The following is a 22,078-nucleotide window of genomic DNA, read 5'->3' on the forward strand; positions in this document are numbered from 1 at the left end:
AGCGGCGCCACCTCCCGGCCGGGCGGGTCGCTGCAGCCCGGCAGTAGCGGCCGGGGTTCAGCCCTCCGGGCGGAAGGCGGCGCGAGAGGAACTACCCCCAAGATGGCGCTCACCCCCGGCTCGCCCCTCGGCCGCCATCTTGCTTGTAGTCCCGACCTCCCGAACGGCCCCCGCGCATGTGCCGTCCCCGCGGCGCAGCGCGCAGGCGCAGAGTGCCCCCCATGCCGCGGCGGCCGGAGCTGCTGAGGTACCTGCTGTCCAGGTGAGCCCCGCCGCCGCCCGCGGGGCCGGGCGCCGCCGGCAGCGGCTCCGGACACCCCTAGGGCGGGCCCCGCGCGTCCTCCGCAGCTTACGGGTGCCGCCGCGGCGGCATTGAGGCGCTTGGCTGCCGCTCGGCAGCAGGTGCTGCGCGGCGGCTCTGCGGGAGCCGGTGCGGCGGCGGGCGGGCGGGCCGAGGTCAGCGCCTTGCGGCGGCCGCGCCCGCGGGCACCGTCCGTCCTGCCGAGCCCGGCGCGCCGCGGCAGCTGCTGCCGCTCCCCGGCCCCGGGGCGTCGCCGGCGACGGGTGACGCCGGGAGGGCTAGCTGAGCGGGCGCGGGGGCCGTTCCCGGGCGGGACCCGCTGAGGCGGCCGCAGCCCGCAGGGGCCCCGGGCGGACGCTGCTGCCGGCGGCCGCCGCTGAGGGGGGACTCCGCTCCGCTCCGCTCCTCTGCCGTTCTGAGACGCCGGAGGAACGTACCGCTCCCTCGCGGAGCTGGGTTTAGGAAACAATCCCTCGTCATACCGGGCTTCGTTGGGGAAAGAGAGAAACACCTCGCAAGTGCCCCTGGTTTTATTGCGGAGATGATTTTTTCCATGTAAATAGTGGACCGGAGTGCTCTGGGCTTTCTGCTCGCTCTCAGCTGTAGCTTTTCTTTCTGGTGTTCAGATCTCAAAACTCGCAGTTGTATTACTTGCTTTGGACAATGAGAACAGGGTGTTTTTCTTTAATTCAGTGCAGTCTTCTCAGTATGTGAATGCGAAAGGCGTAGCTTGTAAAAAATTTTTTTTGTTGACTTGCATCATCACTTCAGGTCAATGGCCGTTTCTTTTTTTATATTTAGTGTAAGTCACAGGGAGTAATTGAAAACATTGTAGCAAAGCCAGATGCGTCTACTATCTTAAAAATGATCATTATAAAGCCCGTGCAGAAAATGCGCTGTTACAAAACAAACGACGCTGTGTAGCACTGTCACTGGCTCCCAGGAGGAGGTGTTGGCAGTGCCGTCAGCTGGCTCAGTGGCACTACCTTGGAGTGTTGCGTTGTCGATTGAGAGCCTGGTGTCTGATCTGGGTTTTGATTCCTCTCAAGTCCAAGGAGCCTGGAACCGGTGCGTGATCAAGTTGTGATACAGCGCGGTCACAGCACGTGAATCATGGTCAAAGTTTGTAGCAGAACTGGGGTGGCTCAGTCACATGTGTGTTTGCTCTGGAGAATAGGAAAGGTCTGGTAAGTGTCAGGGGGTTGCACCTGGGGAGGCCAGAAGAGTCCTTGTGCTTAAATACTGAGGCGATGAGACGACAGGGGTTACAAGCGGAGAAGAATCCACTCCCGCTTCCTGTGTCAGGCATGCTTGTCAGTCTGCTATGTTCAGATAGGAGGACTTGGGGGCTCACTGCTTTAGCTTCTGCCTTTCCTTTTCTGTAGAAACAAGAGGGTAACACTCTTCCAAACCGTGGAGCCTGTCAAACCATGTTTATCCCTAATGTGTGTCTGTCTATGGTGAAAAGTCAAAAGGTATTGTAAAGGCTAAGACCCGAGTTTAAAACCAACTTGGAGCTTTTCTGGCACAGTAACTTACTTGGACTAGGGGAGCAGAGCTTACCAAATGTGAGTTTACTGAATTGGGGGTAGACTCCTGAAGAACCAAGGCAATCACTAGGATTCATTTGGATCATTGGCCATTGGACTGGAATTGTGGAGGGGGCTCAGGATTGGCAATGACTGTTCTAATTTCATTTATTTGTTTGGGATTTTGAAACTTAGCTTGTGTGTGGCGCACAAGGCACTGAAACTGGCTGTCTTGAGGGCAGAAACTTAGTGTGGGCTGTACTTGACTTGTATTGAGATGTTTGCAAATGTAGAAGCTGGAAATGTTATAAAATTAAAATTCAACAACTGCTGGAAGCAGCATTATTGGAGGCTGTATTTATATTCCTTGCGACTCATTTTGTGTCTAAGGTTAAAAAATAATTGAAATAAACAAACCCGTTTAATTTGCATTTTCCTAATCTCAGATCACCTTCAGAAATCCTCCAGTGCTTCTGTTTGCAGCTCATATTTCACATTGGTCATACATGACAGGAACATTAATGTTTTTCATTGGAAGGCATAAGTGTAGTGATACATTTAGATTTCAGAGGCTTTATTATGTACAACATATATTTTGGTCCCGTAAAGATATACTAGGGGATTTTCTTAAAGATGCTTCTAGGACAGTTTTCTTAAACATTCCTCTGTTGCATGCTCAAGGTGAACGTTATAGCAAAGCTATAACAACGTTATAACAAAGCTATACATAGGTATGGTATTTTCAGTATATAAACATTATAGCAAAGCTATACATAGGTATGGTATTTTCAGTAAGAAGCTCAAAAAATTATGGTCATAATATAGTCTAAGCACAAAAATAAAAAAAAAAAGGAGAAAGCAAATCGGCTCTAAAATTCTTTTGAGGGTTTGGTTTTCATGTGTAACAGAAATAGGGATTTTAATTTTTAATTATTTAATTGTCATTCTCACAATAATTCTCACAAACACTCGGTGGGTTCTGTTTCTGTAGGCAGTGCTGACACCATAACCCTCCGTTATCAGGGTTTATCTTCTGCTCATCTTCTGTCAGCTGTATCCTGGATATAAGTAAATGTGCCTCTGCTGCTTACGACTCATAAGCCTCGTGTTGGACAGCTGCACAGTACTGGTTAAGGCTGTTTGTGTCCGTAATTATTACAGCCTGGTTTAATCCGCGATAGTTAAAAGAGAACAGAGGAGTGTTTTGCTACTGTTTCTCTGTGCAATGTTGAAGAAAATGTTCCTGATAGTGCCTTGATGCGTCTCAGTGGTCTCATTTTTATGTCAATGGGGTTTGCAAGGAATAATAAAATTCTATATTGCTTTTACTCGGGAATTCTCAGTATTCTGGCCAGATCAGGTCAGTTATTAAGCTAAGCAGTTGTAACTCGGTCCTGACATGGGAATGGCTGGGTGACTGTGCCCTCTGCTGTGCAAATCTGAGTTGATGAGAGGTGGTAATAATCTCACTTGGTCTTTAGCTCTGTTTTTGTAAATTCTGAATTGTAAATGACACTTTCTGGATTTTTAATAATATATTCTTATTGATCATTCACCTTTTTCTATCTGGTCATATCCCCTTGGCCTCTGTGACTGCTGTAGCACCACTTAATTTAGTAATCAAATTGATGCTATGGGAAGCATGGGAAGGAGTAGCTTTGTTTTCATTTGGCTATCGTCCTTACCAGACTTGGATGCATTTCTGTATTTACAATGGGGTTTAGTTTGCTGAAGAGGTTTTCCTTACTTTACACAGTATAAATACAGTAGAGGTTATAAATGCGATGTTTAATTTTAAAGTAACCCTTACTATTCAATTGTGTATAAACCAGACTCTATTCATAACTACAAGATGGATTAAAAATGTGAAACTAGCCTTTTTTTTTTTTCCACAAGAGCTGGAGTTGTGGCTTTTCTCTGTTCGAACAGAGGATATAGGTAATCTGCTGCTTCCTTTCATCTGTATTTTGGTGGTCAAGCTGCATGTTACATCTTAAACTGATCTAATGACTGGTTGACATGCAAAAGGGCTGGTCCTGTTCTTGCCCTCTCTTGTACCACCTCCAGCATTTACTGGATGTTTTCCTGAACCAGTTCAGTTTGCTAAATAAGCAGGGCACTAATCCAGCCCCGCTGTGTCCCCATCTCCCCAGAAGATCAACTTCTGCCAGGTAAGCAAGTTGAATGAGTTCAAAGAAGGGCTGAGGAGTACCAGAGATTTAATTGATTTCTGAGGTGTAAGAACAGCTGTAGTATCAGGTGGAACCATCTAGTCTGCTGTTCTTTCCTGGCAGTGATCAAAAAGTTGAGGGCAAATTATATAAACCTTTGTCTGATAGCCCTCTTGTCTCTCCTCAGCTGTAGGATATCGAGAGGTGGATGTTGTTTGCATTTATTTTGTTATCGGTTAATGTATTTTTCTTCCGTAAACTTGCGCGTGTCTCCAGTCCATTTAAATGTATAGCACTGATGCATCCCAGGGGAGACCTTCCAGAGCACAAAATAATGTTGTAGGTGCTAACTATCTTTGCTTGTTTTCTTTTGAACTTGACAGCTGCAAGCTTCATTTCATATCTCTTAGCTTTTGTTTGGAAACAGTGAACAACTGATCTCTGTTTACCTTTGCCATGCAACTGATGATTTTATAGGCTTCTGTCATATGTCACTGCAGTAATCTCTGTTTCCAGGCAGAAGAACCCTAGCCTAATTGATGATTCCTCATTATTCATCTGTTCAAACCTTAAAAATATTTTCCCCTTCCATTATGTCCTCTTGAAATGAAGGAACAGGAGCTGCATCCAGGATTTAAGCTGCAGACATTCTATAGCTTTATATGGTGGGTTAATTACTAATCATTTCCTAACGTTAGGTTTATTTTTTATATCTTGAATGGCTGTAAGCTGATGCTTTTATCAGTCTGTCATGACTCCAGCAAGACTTTCTGAATGTTAATGATCAGTTTGGAGCTCATTGCTCTATATGTGAAATTAGGATAATTTTTCTTTGGACTGCTACTTTATTTGCACTAAATTTCATCTGTTATTTTATTTCCTGATTATTCAGTCTCATAGGGTTTTTCTGCAGGTCTTCAGTCAGCCCTTCTCTTTACTGTCAGAATAGCTTATATCCTCAGCAGACTTTCATTCCACTCCTTGCCCCTTCTTCCACATTGTTTATGAATACAGTGTATAACAGAGCGCTGCAAAAGGCTCCTGGCAGTCTCCTTCCCTCTGAAAATTGGCCATTTATGCTTACCCTCTGTCGTCTGTTTTCAGCTAGTTATTAGTCCAGGCGAGGGCTTTCCCGTTTACCCTTTAGCTGCAGAGCTGCCGAAGTTCAGCGGCTATCTGAATGTTACCTTGTATTGCGGTTTTGTCACTGCCGTAAACGCGCGCCCGCGAACACCCCTGCTAACAGAGGTTCTGCCCGTCCTCGCAGCCCTGTCTGATGCTCCCCTCCAGCACTTGGGCGGCTGTGCAGTGACTCCAGTCTGGAAACAGATCTGGCCGGAAATGAACCCAACAAATTATAAATTAATGCTGATTTAGCATTGCTGTACTGATAGTATACAAATGTGTGGATTTAATTAGAATCAATTCAGTTGGATAAGTGCATATTTCTATGCTTGATGATGATGGTGATTGAAATGGTGACCTTACAGGCTCAACTGCAGTCTAGACTGAAGGCAGTGTAAGTATCTATGCACAGACTTGCACTTCTCATTTCAAATTGGCATGAATTTGATTCTGTAGTTGGAATAGCATGACTTGGTGTATGACTCGCACCTAGGTTTGATCGATTTTGCGACTGCTTCTTGGACGTTTTCACTGTGCTGAGGCAGAAAAACAATCTGACCATGGGTTGATATCTGGAATTTCTTAAACAAAGACAGTGAACAAGAAGGGATTTTTAGTGCATTTCTGTAAATTAGTAGGGATTGAGTATTACTTTTTATCCTATGTATGGACTTTATTCTAATTTATTAGGAACAATTGCATCATAAATATTTCAAAAACATGTAACAGGGAATTCACAAGTTTTGCTACCGATGCCCTTGTAGGGTTTTGTAAATGCTAGAATTATTTGGGATTTGCGTACCTTTAAGTTGCCTGAATACAAACAATACAGGTCTTTAATGAATTTTTGTTCACTAAATAGGCTTTTCAGGTGTGTTCTTGAAAATTCATATCCAGCTTCACCAGTTCTGTTGTCATACGTAATAACAGTTTTCTCCTGAGGGTTTTTTGGGTTGTCTTTGTGTGAATAACTGAAGTTAGATGCTTCTGTTTGTAACAGTTTCTTTTGGCTGTGGTAGATTTGAAATGCATTGCTTAGCCAATAAGGTCTGGGGTTTTTTCAGTTTGTGTAGGTGTTTCTACCTTTGCATAGGCAAAAAGAAAAACTCTATTTGCGTAAATATATGGTTCTATGACTTGGATTTCCCTCCAGAAGAGGAGGGCTTGTATGTGGTTTTGTGTTTTATTTTCCAGGTGGTAGAAGATGGGGGCTTGGGGAGTGGTTTACATGTGCGTTTCCATCCTGCCAGTTCAGGTGCTGCATGGTTTGTCTCTGCCATGGCTGGAGAAATAATATAACAGTGTTCGGAGTGTCGAGCAAGCGCACACTCATCAGTTGATAAAGAGGTGGCTTTAACTGTTGTATAGTACTCTACCTTTGCTATTTTGCTCATGTAGTTCATTCTGACATGTTTTTCATCAAAGAAATGGTCCTTGTTACAAATTCAACTTCTTTTTTTCCTTCAGCTTGGATGAAAAGATTACCAAATACATTTCTTATGGTCCTCAGGAAAGCCAGGGAAGATTTTTTTTCTCATTTTACAATGCAATTGAGCTTTATCCATGGGCTGACAGAGAGAAAGGCACAGGGCTTGGTGAAAATCTGTACATGGATTAGCTCAGCCACAGAACAAAACTATACTTTCCTGACATTTTTAAGATAAATAGTTAATTAGAAACATTCATTAATTAAAAAAAAAAAAGGTCAATAAGAGAGCTCTTATGCCCTAAATGGTTTTGGTTACTTCTAGCAGTAAATGGATGGAACACCCAACAGGTATTCCATCCAATTCATGTTTGGCTGATGAAGCAAATCATTTGCCAGATCACCTGGTGTGGTGGGTTGACCCTGGCTGAACCCCAGGTGCCCACCAAAGCTGCTCTGTCACTCCCCTTCCTCAGCTGGACAGGGGAGAGAAAATGTAACGAAAGGCTCTGGGTCGAGATAAGGACAGGGAGATCCCTCACCATTACCGTCACGGGCAAAACAGACTTGACTTGGGGAAATTAGTTTAATTTGTTCCCAATCAAAATCAGAGTAGGATAGTGAGAAATAAAACCAAATCTTAAAAACACCTTCCCCCCACCCCTCCCTTCTTCCCGGGCTCAACTTCACTCCCAATTTCCTCTGCCCCCTCCCCCCGAGTGGCACAGGGGGATGGGGAATGGTGGTGTGGTCAGGTCATCACAGGTTGTTTCTGCCACTCCTTCCTCCTCACACTCTTCCCCTGCTCCAGCGTGGGGTCCCTCCCACGGGAGACAGTTCTCCACGAACTTCTCCAACGTGGGTCCTTCCCACGGACTGCAGTTCTCCACGAACTGCTCCAGCGTGGGTCCTTTCCACGGGCTGCAGTCCTTCAGGAACAGACTGCTCCAGCGTGGGTCCCCCGTGGGGTCACAAGTCCTGCAGCAAACCTGTCCAGCGTGGGCTCCTGTCCACAGGTCCTGCCAGGAGCCTGCTCCAGTGTGGGCTACCCACAGGGTCACAGCCTCCTTCGGGCATTCACCTGCTCCGGCGTGGGGTCCTCCAGGGGCTGCGGGTGGATATCTGCTCCACCGTGGACCTCCATGGGTGCAGGGCACAGCCTGCCTCACCATGGTCTTCACCAGGGGCTGCAGGGGAATCTCTGCTCCGGCGCCTGGAGCACCTCCTCCCCTCCTTCTTCCCTGACCTTGGTGTCTGCAGAGTTGTTTCTCTCACGCATTCTCACTCCTCTCTGCTCCAGCTGCCGTTGCACAGTTGTTTTTCCCCTTTCTTAAATATGTTACCCAGAGGTGCTACCACCATCGCTGAGGGGCTTGGCCTTAGCCAGCGGCAGGTCCCTCTTGGAGCCGGGTGGCATTGGCTCTGTCGGACACAGGGGAAGCTTCTAGCAGCTTCTCACAGAAGCCACCCCTGTAGCCCCCCTGCTACCAAAACCTTGCCACCCAAACCCCATACACTTGGCAGTGAGTGGCCTCTCAGTTCTGTCCCCACAGAGGTGAGTGTGGTCATGCTGCTGTGAGATCTCTGTGCGTGGGGACTCGGAATACCTTGGAGCTGGGAGCTGGACTGTGGGACCACCAGGTCTGTTGGCTTCTGGTTTGCAGCAAAGACATTGCTTCAAAAGATGGTAAATTATTCTTCAGCATTTTACACAGTATAATACCTATATAAAGCAAATGTTATTGGTGCTGTTATGGTGTTAGAAGAAACAAAAGGAAGGGGGGTTGTTTAGAAGATGGCTTAGACAGGTGCACTCTTTGATGGGTAAAAAACTGGCTGGACGGCCGAGCCCAGAGAGTCGTGGTGAATGGAGCGAAATCCAGTTGGCGGCCGGTCACAAACGGAGTCCCCCAGGGCTCAGTTTTGGGGCCGGTCTTGTTTAATATATTTATCGATGATCTGGATGAGGGGATTGAGTGCTCCCTCAGCCAGTTTGCAGACGACACCAAGTTGGGTGGGAGTGTTGATCTGCTGGAGGGATCTGCAGAGGGATCTGGACAGGCTGGATCGATGGGCCGAGCCCAATTATATGGGGTTCAACAAGGCCAAGTGCCGGGTCCTGCACTTGGGTCACAACAACCCCAGGCAACGCTACAGGCTTGGGGACGAGTGGCTGGGAAGCTGCCCTGCAGAAAAGGACCTGGGGGTGTGGGTCGACAGCCGGCTGAATATGAGCCAGCAGTGTGCCCAGGTGGCCAAGAAGGCCAACGGCATCCTGGCCTGTATCAGAAATGGTGTGGGCAGCGGGAGTAGGGAGGGGATCGTGCCCCTGTACTCGGCGCTGGTGAGGCCATACCTCGAATGCTGTGTTCAGTTTTGGGCCCCTCACTCCAAGAAGGACATGGAGGTGCTGGAGTGTGTCCAGAGAAGGGCGACGAAGCTGGTGAGGGGTCTGGAGCACAAGTCTGATGAGGAGCGGCTGAGGGAGCTGGGGTTGTTCAGTCTGGAGAAGAGGAGGCTGAGGGGAGACCTCATCGCTCTCTACAACTCCCTGAAAGGGGGTTGTGGTGAGGTGGGTGTTGGTCTCTTCTCCCAAGTGACAAGTGATAGGACAAGAGGAAATGGCCTCAGGTTGTGCCAGGGGAGGTTCAGGCTGGATATTAGGAAAAATGTCTTTCCTGAGAGAGTGGTGAGACACTGGAATAAGCTGCCCAGGGAGGTGGTGGAGTCACCATCCCTGGAGGTGTTCAAGGAATGTGTGGACGTGGCACTGTGGGACATGGTTTAGTGGGCATGGTGGGGTTGGCTGATGGTTGGACTTGATGATCTTACAGGTCTTTTCCAACCTTAGTGATTCTGTGAAGATTGTCCATCAAGATATCTCCTTGGTGAGACCCTGCACTTGCCGGTGTCAGTCTGCGAATGCCCGGTGGTAACGTTGTCTCCCTGGCTACAACTGCCGCATTTGTCATTCTGTGGTGTTTGGTACCCGGCTCATTCATACTGCTGTGTCATATAATTGATTGATTATGACTGAGAAGTCAGCATAGAGTAATCTAGGACTGTCAACTGCAATTTTTCAGTTACTGGCCCATCGTCATGAAGATTTCAACACAAATGTCTAAATTGCAAAAAGGGCTGGAATTTTCAAGCAGAGTGAATACAAAAGCACAGAGGAGGTTGTAGCTGTGTCTGTACAAAAGAGTTAATGGAGAAGTTCAGATCACCTCTGCCTCCAAGAAGAAGTTAAAGCAATTTGGGTTTTTTGAGAGCTAAGTGTAATTTTTATTTATTTTTTTTTCAGTGGCATATTAAAAAAAAAAAAAAGTGAGGCCTCCAACCCCAGGGAGGAGTGGAGATACAGCCTGTGTCCTGTAGCAGCTCGGTTGTACCCCGGCCTGGGAACTTTGCAGTACGTGAGGTCTTGCCATAAGAGAGTGAAGGTTTAAAAAATTATTTTGACCACATTGAGCAGAACCACTGCACCAGCTGGGCAGTACCCAGATGTTCGTTGCCTTTTGGACACTTAATTTGTGCATTTGTAACAAGTGGCCTTGGAGCTCATGGCTGTTTTGTTCCTGGACTCGGTTCATGGGGCTGACCACATGAAGCAGGAGCTGATGCAAATTGACTGTGATTCCAGGGGATCACAAAGTTTAGAAAAAAACTTCTACTAAAATGCCACAAACAACACACAATCTAAGTCCTGCTGCCAGTAAAGCTTCAGGAAACACCTAATGCCTGTGTGACCTCTCTTGCTCACAAAAGCTGTCTCTCTGATCTCTTCAGCAGTGTTCTAAATCTTAGAAAATATAAGGTGTCAGCATTTCTCCTGGTTTCTGCACCCAAAAGGGTTATTTATGTGCAATTGCTGAGTGTGATGCTTGCAGTTGGAGAATGCTTCTTAACAAAGGAGCTACTGGGGCTTAAAGCCAGGCTGATTTTGTTGTCCTTTAGCTCAGGTTATTTGTTGTATTTGAATATACACTTGTCTGGATGTACTGCACGTGGTAAGAGGATATGTGTCCAGACTGCTTTGTGCAAGTAATTGCTGACTAATTTTTCTGTGGATGTGTTCTCTCAGGCGTGTGATTCTTGTTCAGAGGTGTTCCTTGCCGTAGGAGTGATTGACTTGACTGCAGCACTCCCTGTCACCCAGCCAGCCTGTGTTCCACGTTTCCACCCCAAACCTGCAAGGAAGTCGGAGACCTTTGCTGACGTGATTTCCTTGGGGAGTATCCTGGTTCTTCTGAACTTCTGTGGTGGCGTGCTGGACAGCATAGGTGGTAGAAGTGCGGGAATAAGAAACACCATTCCCCTCCAAAAAAATTCTTCCTTTCTGAAATAACTAAACTTTGGGTGGTAAAGGGAAGATTTTTTTTATTTTTTTTTTTAAATAAAGATGACCTGACTGGGTGTGGATGGACGCAGCCTTTCTGGCCCCTCTCCAGCCTGAGACAGTCATACCAAGACAGTGATAGAGACTTCTTGCATCCTTCTTACCAAATGCTTTTTGCTGTTTTGTTTTTGTTTCCTGTTCATGCATGTTGAATATGAATTGATACATTTTGTGTGACGTGCACTCCCATGTTGTCTTCATGAATTCTTTGCAAATGCACAGGAATGTTGGCAATGATTCCCAAATTTTGGGTAGCCTGACAGTTGCTGTTATAGAGGATTGTTAACTACATAATAGATCCTGTGTGTATGTATTTCAGCAGGCCGTTGAAATCTGGGAAGGAACAGCTTCAGTGCCAGGGCTGTCTGGTCATGTGTGTACTACAGAAGCTTCACTAGTATAATGAGCCCATCAAGCCCTTCTGATAGTGATTCAGCTTACACTGTGAGAAACGGCTTTTATTGTTATGCCTGGTAGTAATTGCCTAAATGAAGTGTTTTCAAGGGTAATTCTAGGCCACTATAATTATGCTGCCACTCTCACCAATATAAAAATGTCTTTAAAACAATTTGCAGAGCTCACCAGTTGGTTACTCAGGAGGGGGGTCCTGTGCCTGTTCCACATGAACGCATTCTATTTTTGGTGGTGTTTTTAGGTGTTAGAAAATTGTATTTTCTCACTGATCACAGTTTTTCTTGGCAGTGCAGTGACCCCTAAAGACTTCCTAGAAATCAGTCATCCTGCTTTTTTTTATTAACCGTGGTATCCCAAGGGAGCGGAATTCCTGGAGGGCACTTAAACCTTGATAGTGAAGAACGAATGGGTATCTGTAACGCTTTGAGGCGGAGCAGAAGAGGCCTTTGGAAGGGACAGTGAGCTGTGCGCTCATGTTGCTTGCGGCCGAGCTGCAAACAGCATCCTCAGCTCCGCTGCCAGGCAGTGCTGTTCTGCCGCGCTTCCAGCAGAAATGGTGTGCGCAGTGATGCTGCGGCATGGAGGCTGAGCCGCTCTTCTCATCTATCCTCAGAAGCTGTTTAGTTCTGGGGAAAAAAGTAATCTTTTTTTTCTTTTCCTTGTTTAAAAAATGTTTTGTTGAGGTTGGAAAACAAGCACAAGACAGCCTTCAAATGCCAGCTTTTAAAATTGTGTTGCACAGGATTTCTCAGACAGATGAAGGAGGCATTCACTGAGCATTAGTTTTTTTTTTGTCAGGAGGTTTTTCCTTTGGCCTTTCACAAGATAACTGCTTTTTTTCCCCCTTGACTTTGCTTTATTCTTCTTTATTAAAGATAGCAATTTCTTAACAATGAAAGCAATAAAACAGCCAGAGAAGCTTATGCTCTCTTAAAAAAAAAAAAAAAAAAAGAAAAAAAGGAAAAATTAAGAACTAGAATATAGTTCATTGTATAGTTCATTGTGTGGTATAGTAAAGTTTGAAGAAATTCATAGTAGAATAGGAATATGAATTTAAGACTTACATAAAGGTAGGAGGAATACTGTCAGTATTCATTTTCATAAAATAAGAGCTGTTTAGGCTGAAATATTATTCAGCCTTTTATGGAGGTCTCCAGAATATAAATGTCTGTACTATCTCTGATTGGTATGTAGTAAAGCTTAATTTGGAAAGCTTAATTTGTGACCTAAGCATTAACTACCTGAACTGAGAAGAGTTGTAATGCAGATATCTTGCTTTTCTGTAGTTTGATTTCTTTGCCGTGATGTATTAATGTTTCCTCAGATCTCTAGCCTTCAGACGTCATTCTGGGCTGTGGATTGATTGTAAACATGGCACTTATGCTGCTATTTTTATCATGTCTCCACGTTAAAATGAACTGCTTATGTAGAAGCCATCATCAGTTACCTTGTTGGCCTAAAAATTATTCAAGCGAATACAGTCTTAGTATTGTCAAAGCTTTCAATAAGGAAAGGCTCACAGAGTTTAAATCCTGATCTTGAAACATTTCTTTTAGTGAAGTCTGAAGTATTTTTATCCTACCATAAATCACTAGACTCAAATTTTCTTTTGCATTTTTAAGAGAACCCCAGGTCTTCCCAGCAGCAGTTGACTCCAAATTACTTCTCGTGGTTTGGGGCCTTAGCTTTCAAGACTGGCACTCACCTTTCTGTAGATCAAGGGACTTGTTCTGCACTCTCGGTCTCTGCATCCCTGCAGCATGGTTCAAGCATCTGTGTGAATAAAAGGTGCAGGGAAAGCCAGGGTGCTGGGGAGCGGAGGTGCTGCACTCCCAGGAGCTGGTCGGGAGCTCTGGTGCCTCCAAGCTCCTGAGTGCTGTTGCAGCGGGAGGGGGGGATCTCTTTCTCTTATCTGGCCAAACAGACAAAGACTGCAGTGATTTCTCTGCAGCTGTTAAAAAGTTCCATCCTTTTTTTACTGGCATACCTGTATACTCATCATTTTTAAGGGATGAGCAGTCACATCTCAAAAATGACAGCCGCTGCCTCTTCTGCTGGGCACCTGCATTAACACACTTTAGTCATCGCCATCACCACTGGCCTAGTAAGGAGCTTGGTTGAGCAATGCTGTGCTGTCTTTCTCTCTCGTGCAGTGGCTTGATGAAGAGCAACGAGTTTTATTACTGTTGATTGGGTAATAAAAGGTAGAAAACAGCTTTCAATCTGTCTGCAGGGCAGCGGTGGTGAGGGGAGAGTCTCTGTTTTACTCCAGACTGGCTGCAGAGTCATTGCAGGGGAGGTGGTCTTAGTGCTTTTACCTCGTGCCCTGTTTCTCCCCCGATTACAGCTTCATTTGAAGGAAAACCAAAACATTTAAACTCTACCTGAGGCGAATATTTAACAGGAGGAGTGTATCAGGAGCCAGTGTATCAGGCTGCAATGGAAAGTGTTGGTACCTTCATTAAACGGAAAGTTATTCAGTGCTGACTCAGAAGATCCCTAGAGAGATGGCACAGCTCAATCCCAGCATGCGTGGCTTAGTGAAGGAATTATACAGAGAAGTTTGTTATCCTGTGCTAGGCAGGAGGGTCAGACAGTTCACAGAATCATTAAGGTTGGAAAAGACCTGTAAGATCATCAAGTCCAACCATCAACCCAACACCACCATGCCCACTAAACCATGTCCCAGAATGCCACATCCACAAGATTTTTGAACACAAAAAACCTGATGATCCAGAACAGACTGAACAGAACAAAACTGATCTCTTCTGACTTTACCGTGTTGAATATCATTGATGTAAGAAGCATTACCTGAAGGGTCCAAGAAAACCAAGAGTACAGCCTAAAAATAGATTAGGATGAACTACTGAAACTAAATCGGATCAACATGCTGTTTTGAAAAGAAATGAATGCCTAAGCCTGTAATGATTCCCACTGCATCCTTTTGCTTGAAGCTCTTGAACAAGTGAAGGAGTATAGGACTTCTCCACTGCTGTAGTGGATGGACACTTTTCTCTTTGTTTGCAGCTACCAGGCACTAACCTAGTGTAGCTCATACACAAATGCAGAAAATGTACATAAAAGGGCTAATTTAAAAAAAAAAAAAATTGAGATCAACTTGAGGTCAAGGGGGAAGAATATGAGCAGCTTAGATTTAAAGTGATGTAATAAAAAATTGTTTTTAACAAAATTGCCAATTCTGGGAGTGGTGGCGGAAGCAGGGCATTATGTAGAAGGTTGCCTGCACGTTTGTGAAGGTATGTGGCAGTATTAAGGCACATTTCTAAAGAGAAACTCTGATATATCTCCCTGAGGAAGCATGAAAAATGGTTCTATAGAGCTGTAAAATCTACACTGAAGCTCATTATCTGCATAGTTATTCTGGCAAATTCTTCGACTATAAGAGAACTAGAAAAGATAAGGGTGATGAGAGAGCAAAGGTGTGGAATGAGAAGAAAGAGGAGGAGACAGTAACAGTTTAGGACTTTGCACCTTGGAAAGGAGCCACTTGGAGAAAAGAAAGTAAGTAATAAAGCTTTATGAAAGCATGACTGACACAAAAGTTGAGTAAAAAATAACTGGCGTTTCTGAGAGCATGAGAACTGTTGGGACACCCAATAACAATTTACCTGTAAATCGGACAGGAGGAAGTTTTGTTTTATACAGTGTTTTAACAATGTTAGCCATTGCCAGAGAACAATGCGGAGGCCAAAAGCACAGAGAAGTCAAAGTTAGAAAAATAAATGGAAGAAAGGTGACAGCGTTTGTTTGTTGATAAAAAATAAATTATTTATGATAGTAAATAGAAGAGTTACCTTTGAGGAAACATGAGAAAATCCTATGGCACTGAGTGATAAAATAGCATTTTAGATTCAGTGTAGTGTAGTAAGGCACCTGGAGAACAGCCCCCACTGTATGTTTACAGCGATGAGCTCTGAATTGGCTTTCCAGTCATAGATGAAACTTGGGCGTTATAATAGGCAGTTCTATCAAAATATTATCTCAGTGTTTGGAAAAGCAAATTGAAGGTTAGATGCTTGTGGAAAAATAATAGTGATCAAACTAGGAAACAAACTGCTGTGTAAACCCATAGTGCACCCGTGTTGTGAATGCTGCATGAGTACTGCTCTCATTGCTCTTAAAAGACCCTGTGAAACTGGGAGAGATCCTGAAAAGGTTGACAAGAATGATCAAAGGTGTGGAATGAGTTCCTTGTAAAGAATAATAACTAGATCAAAACTCTTCGGGCTCAAAAAGATATCTTTGAAGAGGATATGATGGAAGTATATGAAGTCGTAGCAGCATGGAGCATATATGAACCCATTATTCACTGTCTCTTCTGATAAAAGGACTAAGACTACCAAATGAAAGTAGCCGGTGGCAGGCTCAAAATAAAAGGAGATATTTATAAAGTTGGGAGCAGGACCTCCTCCTTTCTCATTGGTGTTGAGCACAAATTGTTGGAACAGTTCCCTGGATTTAGGCTGATTTATTCTGCAGTTAACACTTCATCAGAACGCTGTTCACAGGGCTTTGAAAGCTTAGCTCTAGAGCTCTGATCGTAAGAGAATTCCTTTCAAATGCTGGAGGAGGGATATGCAGCCTGGCAGGCTGAAACAGCCCTTCTGATCGTTTTTCATTGGGCAAAATCGGTGCAACTTCTCAACGAAGTGTTTTGGTGGAAATAGCCAGTAAAGGCAAATACAGTTTGTACAGATCACAACATACCGCGTAGCCTTGTGGCTGGTATTTTTGGGGTTGTTACTGGAGTATTAAAACTTCTGTGACAGCAAGAGCTAATGTATCCTCTTGGTCTGACAGTGAGTTGGGATGTTGGCATGTTCTTACAGTTGTGGCAGGCAGTTCCAGCTTCAGTTACTGAAGAAAGAATACAAGAATAAAATACCAACCAGTGGCAGTAGTGTTATTTTGGGTTTAGAAAAAGAGAAGATTTTGGATTCATGGATACTGGAGATGGTTCCAGTGTATAAATGCTATTTATTTGTGGTTTATTACCTGTGGTTTGGTGTGTTCACCTAGTCATTGACAAGATTCGTTTCTTGCCATTTTAGGCTGATTCAAAGTACCTCGCTAAACTTTACTTAATTGTAAGGAGACATATTGCTTACTTAAACTCATGGACTGCTCAGGTGAATTGTGCTTTGAGTTGTATTTCAGTTTAACATCTGTTCCTGACCTGGAGAAGGGCTTCTGGTCACAAAAGCTTGTCATTATTTTCAGCTAGTTAAGTAAAAGATATTACCTCCATCTGTAAATCTTTGAGATATTTGGAGGTTGAAAGAGTAGGGAGAGGAGTGAGGGGGTCTGTTGGTGTTGCCTAGATAACCCCTCCCTTGTACGCTGTAACGTGTGCTGAGCTGCAGTGTGAGCGCGTGGCCTCGGGGACCTTGCTCCCCGGGAGAGGCTGATGTCTGCCTGGGGACACCTCGCTTCTGAGCAGGGTACGGCTGTGCCCGAGGCTGAGTCAGGCTCTTCAGGTGGTGAGGGAATATTCTGTGCTAAGGTGGGTTATTATCATTTTACTTTTAAAGTATTACGTATGATCCAGAGTAATTGGATTACTGGGGCTTAACAGATAACTAATTGTGTTATGCTCTGTGAGTGCTCTTAGACCTCTCCACCAGTCAGCTAAAACTCATTAGCTTAAATTGCTGTGGAGGAGGCTCAAAAGAGAATCTATGCTTTGGTTCCATGATGGTGGCTTAAACTAACATGATATTCTTTACAATTGGGTTTGGCACCTGTTAGTACCACAATTCACCTGACTAATACTGTCTTAATTACATTATGGTATGACTATGCTTCTTCAGAACACTTTAAACCTCTTTTGAGGGTTTCTTTAGAATTTGGCTGTAAATCTGCAGTACTGGATATGGGGTAGGTAAATATATCTGCTGTTCACCAAAAGGATAAGGCAATGAAGCTTAGAAAGGGAGGGGGGTAAAAAGTAATATTGGTGTGAATAAAATCAATCCAGAAGTAACTAGGGCTCTCATTTTCTTTCTGAGATGACTGCATCAGCGGTGTCTTTCAACTAAATTCTGCTTAAAGGTTAATATGGGAGAAATGTTCATGTAATGTTACAGGAAGGAAATACTAAAACCAGTTGAAAATATTTGATAATTTCTCTCCAGGTGAGTGTTGGCAAGCTAGCCTGTCTTTAGAGAAGGTGTTATCAACAGGCTTTTGTAGGGTCAGGGCTGGTGTTCTAACACTTGCCGTTTGCTGAGGGCCTTGCATTGGGAAGGTCCTTCTCTGGACAGCACACGCTGACTTCTGGAAAGTTGTGGCTGCTCAGAGCTGTTGAAATGGGCTGTTGGAAAGAGTTCGTCTTTGATTTAGCCTCCAGAGTGTGTTACTTAATATTGGGTATTATTTTTTGGTTTTGTCATCTTGGGTTGAAAGAGTATTCTTTGTATAATAGATAAAGGTGTTCACAATTTTTGTGATTGTCGGGGAAGGAGAGAGGCACCAAACTAGATTTCACGGGTAAGGCTACCTTACCAGTTTTTCTGCAGCACAAAGCCTGAGAATAAATAACCTCTGTGTTCGGAAAGAACAACGGCATTTCGGTGCGCTGGGGAAGAAGCTTCTACGGGACCTGAGAGAGACTGGCACTCATCTGAAGTATGCGTAGATGTAGGAGCAAAGAGGAAGTATCGCTAGGTGCTGTTGATTTGCTGTTTCCTAGGCATTTGCTCTTCAACTGTATCAGACCAGATCTTGCACTACACAAATCCTGTGCAGTTCTTCATGTGTTCTTATTCGGGAAAGTACTGAATATTTTTTGGGGGCAGGGTTCAATTTAATATTAAACCTGTTATTTTGACATATTAACATCTGCCCTGAAAAATCTACCAGGAGGTGAATTTCTACTCCATCTATGCCTTTAATGTGAAGTATCTGACTTGATTCCTTATTCATTATTAAACAGTTTTAGAAAGGGAATTTTTAAATACTGCTGATGTGTGGCTGTAACAGTCACTACTTTGGATTTTCATTTTTCATTTTATTCTGGTCTGTGATATTTTCAGGTTAAAAATCTTATTATTTATACATCTGCCTTCCACTTGCAGCAAGGGAAATTCCCCTTGAATAAAAGGTAATAATTTTTGTGATGAGTGGTGTGTAATGCTGGAATCAACAGCCTTAGAGATTCTCAAATCTGTAAGGCCTTGAGCAACTGGATCCAGCTTTGAAATTATTCCTGCTTGGAGAAGGAGATTGTGCCAGAATGACCTTCAGAGTTCCCTTCCAGCCTACATTGTTCTGCGATTGCATTCGGATCCCGTAAATGGAAACCTTGCAGAGTCTCTGTCGTGCCATCTTGATCTGCAGAAGAGGCTGTGAACAGACTTCTGAGAAACTTCTTCTTAGTACTTCTTACTTGAGGAATTAGTCTTAAACTTTGGTGTAGTCAGCTTTATCCTTCACTGTCGCCTTGGTGTGGTATGTCCTCCTCGTCCCATCTGGTTTCTAAGGAATGAAATCAGGAATTAATCTGTTGTAACCAAGTCTTTCTAAATGTGGGGGGGTTAAATGTGAACCCCATGTGATGACTCAGCTTCATTCATAACTAGAGTATTGAAACTAAGTCACTTGTATTGAGATCTTCAGCTACTTTTGAGAGAAGTAAAATCTTTGTGTTTTAACATCTTCAGGGCTTTGCTTACAATAACTACATGTCCTAGTTGGAGTGTCTGTGGTATCATGGATTTCCACTCTCAGATACGTGATGTGAAGCTCTCTTAAGCTTGTGAATGTTTTTGCTGTATCCCGAAGTATACGAAACTGAATTTCACTTAATAGGAATCACCTTAACTTACACTGTCATTTCTTAATGGAAGCTAAACTCTGAGTTGGTCTACACCATGGACTTTGGTTTGGAGAAGTTTGGGTGAGGAAAAAAGAAAAGATGACTTTTACAGGAGAGATATTTCAGCAAAATCTATGCAGATTCAACCTACCTTTGTAAAAACTGTTCTTTTCTTGGTATAAGTTGTTTACCCAGTCCAGTCCACTCACTAGATAGCTTCGGCTTCTAACTTTGACCACACAAATTTTAACGTGAATCAGTGTGGGGATGAATGAGGAAAGGGAGGGGAAGAAGCATGGAGGAAAAGGGAAACAGAAGTTCTTTCCTGCCTACAGTGCAACGGGGCTTGGATTTGGAGGGACAAGATCTCACCAGGGCAGGAAGCACTTTCAAGAGGATGTGTCTGTCAGACTTTGGCAGATCTTGGGCACTGATGGCCAGGGCTTTTGCAGGAAGGTGTAAACTTGCAAGCATCCAGAGCCAAGAACAGCCATTGGAATCTGTGGAGGGTAAACTGGGTTTGGGCGCACATGGCACCCAGTAGTTAGGTCAGAGAGTCCTCCTTAGGCCGTATTTGACAAAATTTCAGAAGGAATATTTGGTACAGAGTGTCGTCCTCCTTTGGCCTCCACCTACTTTCAGAAAGGCATTCCTAATTTGATGGAAAACATCACTTTCCTTCTGAAGATACTAGGTATCTACTTTATATGTAGTTTTATAATTTACTTCAAACAGAAGTCATTCTTATGAATAGTGATTTGAAATCAGTTACTGATGGCCAGGAATCAGACCCTAGAGATTTCCATGAGGCTGTACTGAGATTATTAAACACTGCTCCATGGGCCGGTCAAGGGTGACAAATTACTTGAGCAGCTACGAGTGGCAATGATCAACAGAGCTCAGGCCCATCGTCAGAAGGAGCTCCTTGTTTTTTATTTTGGGTAAAATGCCACTTGGTCATAAAAGCTTATGAAACGGCAGTGGTTGGTTCCCTTGTGTCCCCTCCTACGCTCTTCTGGGACTCGGGCTGCTCAGAGTTGTGCACCCACATCAAGCGGGGACATCTGAGATAGACTGAGCCCATTCTGCTGCTGAAACCTCAGGAGCAACTGATGTCGTTCCTGAAATAGTTAATGCATTTTGCAGGAAAATAATTTTTCTTTCTTTGTTCGCTCTTGTCTGATAGTCTGACCAACACCGAGGGAAACCCACACGAACACATTATTTCTAGGCAGCTGCCACCCAGATTCAAGCACCCCGTTTGTCATCAAACTTGCAGAATTTACTCAAAGGTTGGCATACCTGATGATATCCCAGGCCTGGTGTGGCATGATTCTGCTCCTGGACAGAGGATTTAAATAATTTGTGTCATTGATAGATGGGTTTTACTGGCGAGGGAGGGAGGGCAGGCATCTGGTTTGGGACTCTTGGCCTCCTTTTAATACAGCTGATGGTGAAACACATCTCTCCCACCTCTGCATTTCACCACGAGGTGACTTAATGTCGTGATAGGGAGGGACTCAGCTGTCCAAAAACTGCCAGCTTACTGTATATGGTCAGGGGGTTACAGGGTGGTGGCTCCCTGCCCAGGTGATGCTATTTCACAACTGAAGAGTAACTGGCTAAATCCAGGCCCAGGCAAAACCACTTTGGTGCTGGTGGGCAGGTAATTCTATAGCTTCCTCACAGGCTGAGCGCCCCAGGCTGCGTCGGGGAGCTTCTCTGGTACTTGCTTGTTTCAGCGTGTAGAGAAACACGTGGTAAGGGCTTCATGTAAAGTGTGTTAGATAAAGACGGGCATAAGAGAGGCGCTGTTTGGCCTTCCCAGCAGTGCATCTGGTCTTCCAATTCTCCAACAGTGGCATTGGGGGAAGCTGTTTAGGGAGAGGCTGTGAGCTGGGCAGTTTTCTGCTGCTTTTCCCTGTTGGTCTCCCAGGATCCACAAAGATTGGGCTATGGATACTGGAGGATATATCAATTTTATTATTTTTCCCCATCTAGTGTCTGTTTATGGTCCCCTGAACATATCAAACCATTTTTTTGAATCTCCTGAAATTATTTACCTCCATAACCTTGAATATTTCAGCTTAATAGTTCTCCTAAATGGTGGGTCATATCCCCCTCTCCTTTCTCCTCACTCCCATCATCGCACTGGCTCCATTGCTCCTATGATCGCAGGGTGAGCTGCTTCAACTCACTAAAACAGCAGAAAGCAAACCTGTGCCTTAGGAAAAAAATCTGCCACCCCCAAGTTTTACAAATACATCAAGAATAAAAATGTGGTTTTAAATTATACTCTTCAATGAGTTACAACTTCCAAACATTTTCACGAGTACTGAACCACCTGATGTTTCTGTGGGTGCTCTAACTCCTGTGCTCTGTCTGCACCACGGAACATGCTGGTGTGGGATTTCCCTGGCAGCTTTGGAAGTGATGGCTGATGCCACCTATTTGCTGGGTGCCTGCCACTCCACAGTGCCCCTTGTACGTCATGGTGGTCGTGTGGTCTCATCCACTCTGTAGCTGGCTTCCTGGTTGTGACACATTTGAGTAACACAGTTAGCAAGTAAACAAGTAAGACGAACTATCAGTTTGAGCATTGTTTGCCAAGGGACCATTCAAACTCTTTCTTTCTTCTAGTCCTCTTAGCTTCCCATTTGCATTTGGTTTGCTGTGCTTTATGGGATTTCCCATTTTGCTCATCTGGACAAGGTTCCTGCTTCTTTTAAACTCCAGCTGTTCCAAGGATGATGACCTGCTTAAACTTGCTATTGAGTCATGCAGGGTTTGTATATAAGGTCGCTCTGTCTTTATGCTTGCATAGTAGCACACAGATTACCTGGGCTTCCCATGCAGCATTTTTAACAGTTTCCAGG

At 44.5% G+C, this 22,078-nt stretch overlaps 1 protein-coding gene across 2 annotated transcripts in view; it reads left to right on the plus strand.

Annotated features, from left to right (window-relative positions):
* The first annotated feature begins 232 nt into the window (after window positions 1-232).
* The window catches only part of NDRG3 (NDRG family member 3), a 68,913-nt gene continuing 47,067 nt past the window's right edge, over window positions 233-22,078 (plus strand). For both annotated transcript variants that reach the window (XM_059827327.1, XM_059827328.1), the window contains exon 1: window positions 233-262. The gene's annotated coding sequence lies outside the window, so the exon portion shown is untranslated. The remainder of the gene's footprint in view (window positions 263-22,078) is intronic.

Source organism: Gavia stellata, chromosome 20 (assembly GCF_030936135.1).
Source record: "Gavia stellata isolate bGavSte3 chromosome 20, bGavSte3.hap2, whole genome shotgun sequence".
Classification (NCBI taxonomy): Eukaryota; Metazoa; Chordata; class Aves; order Gaviiformes; family Gaviidae; genus Gavia; species Gavia stellata.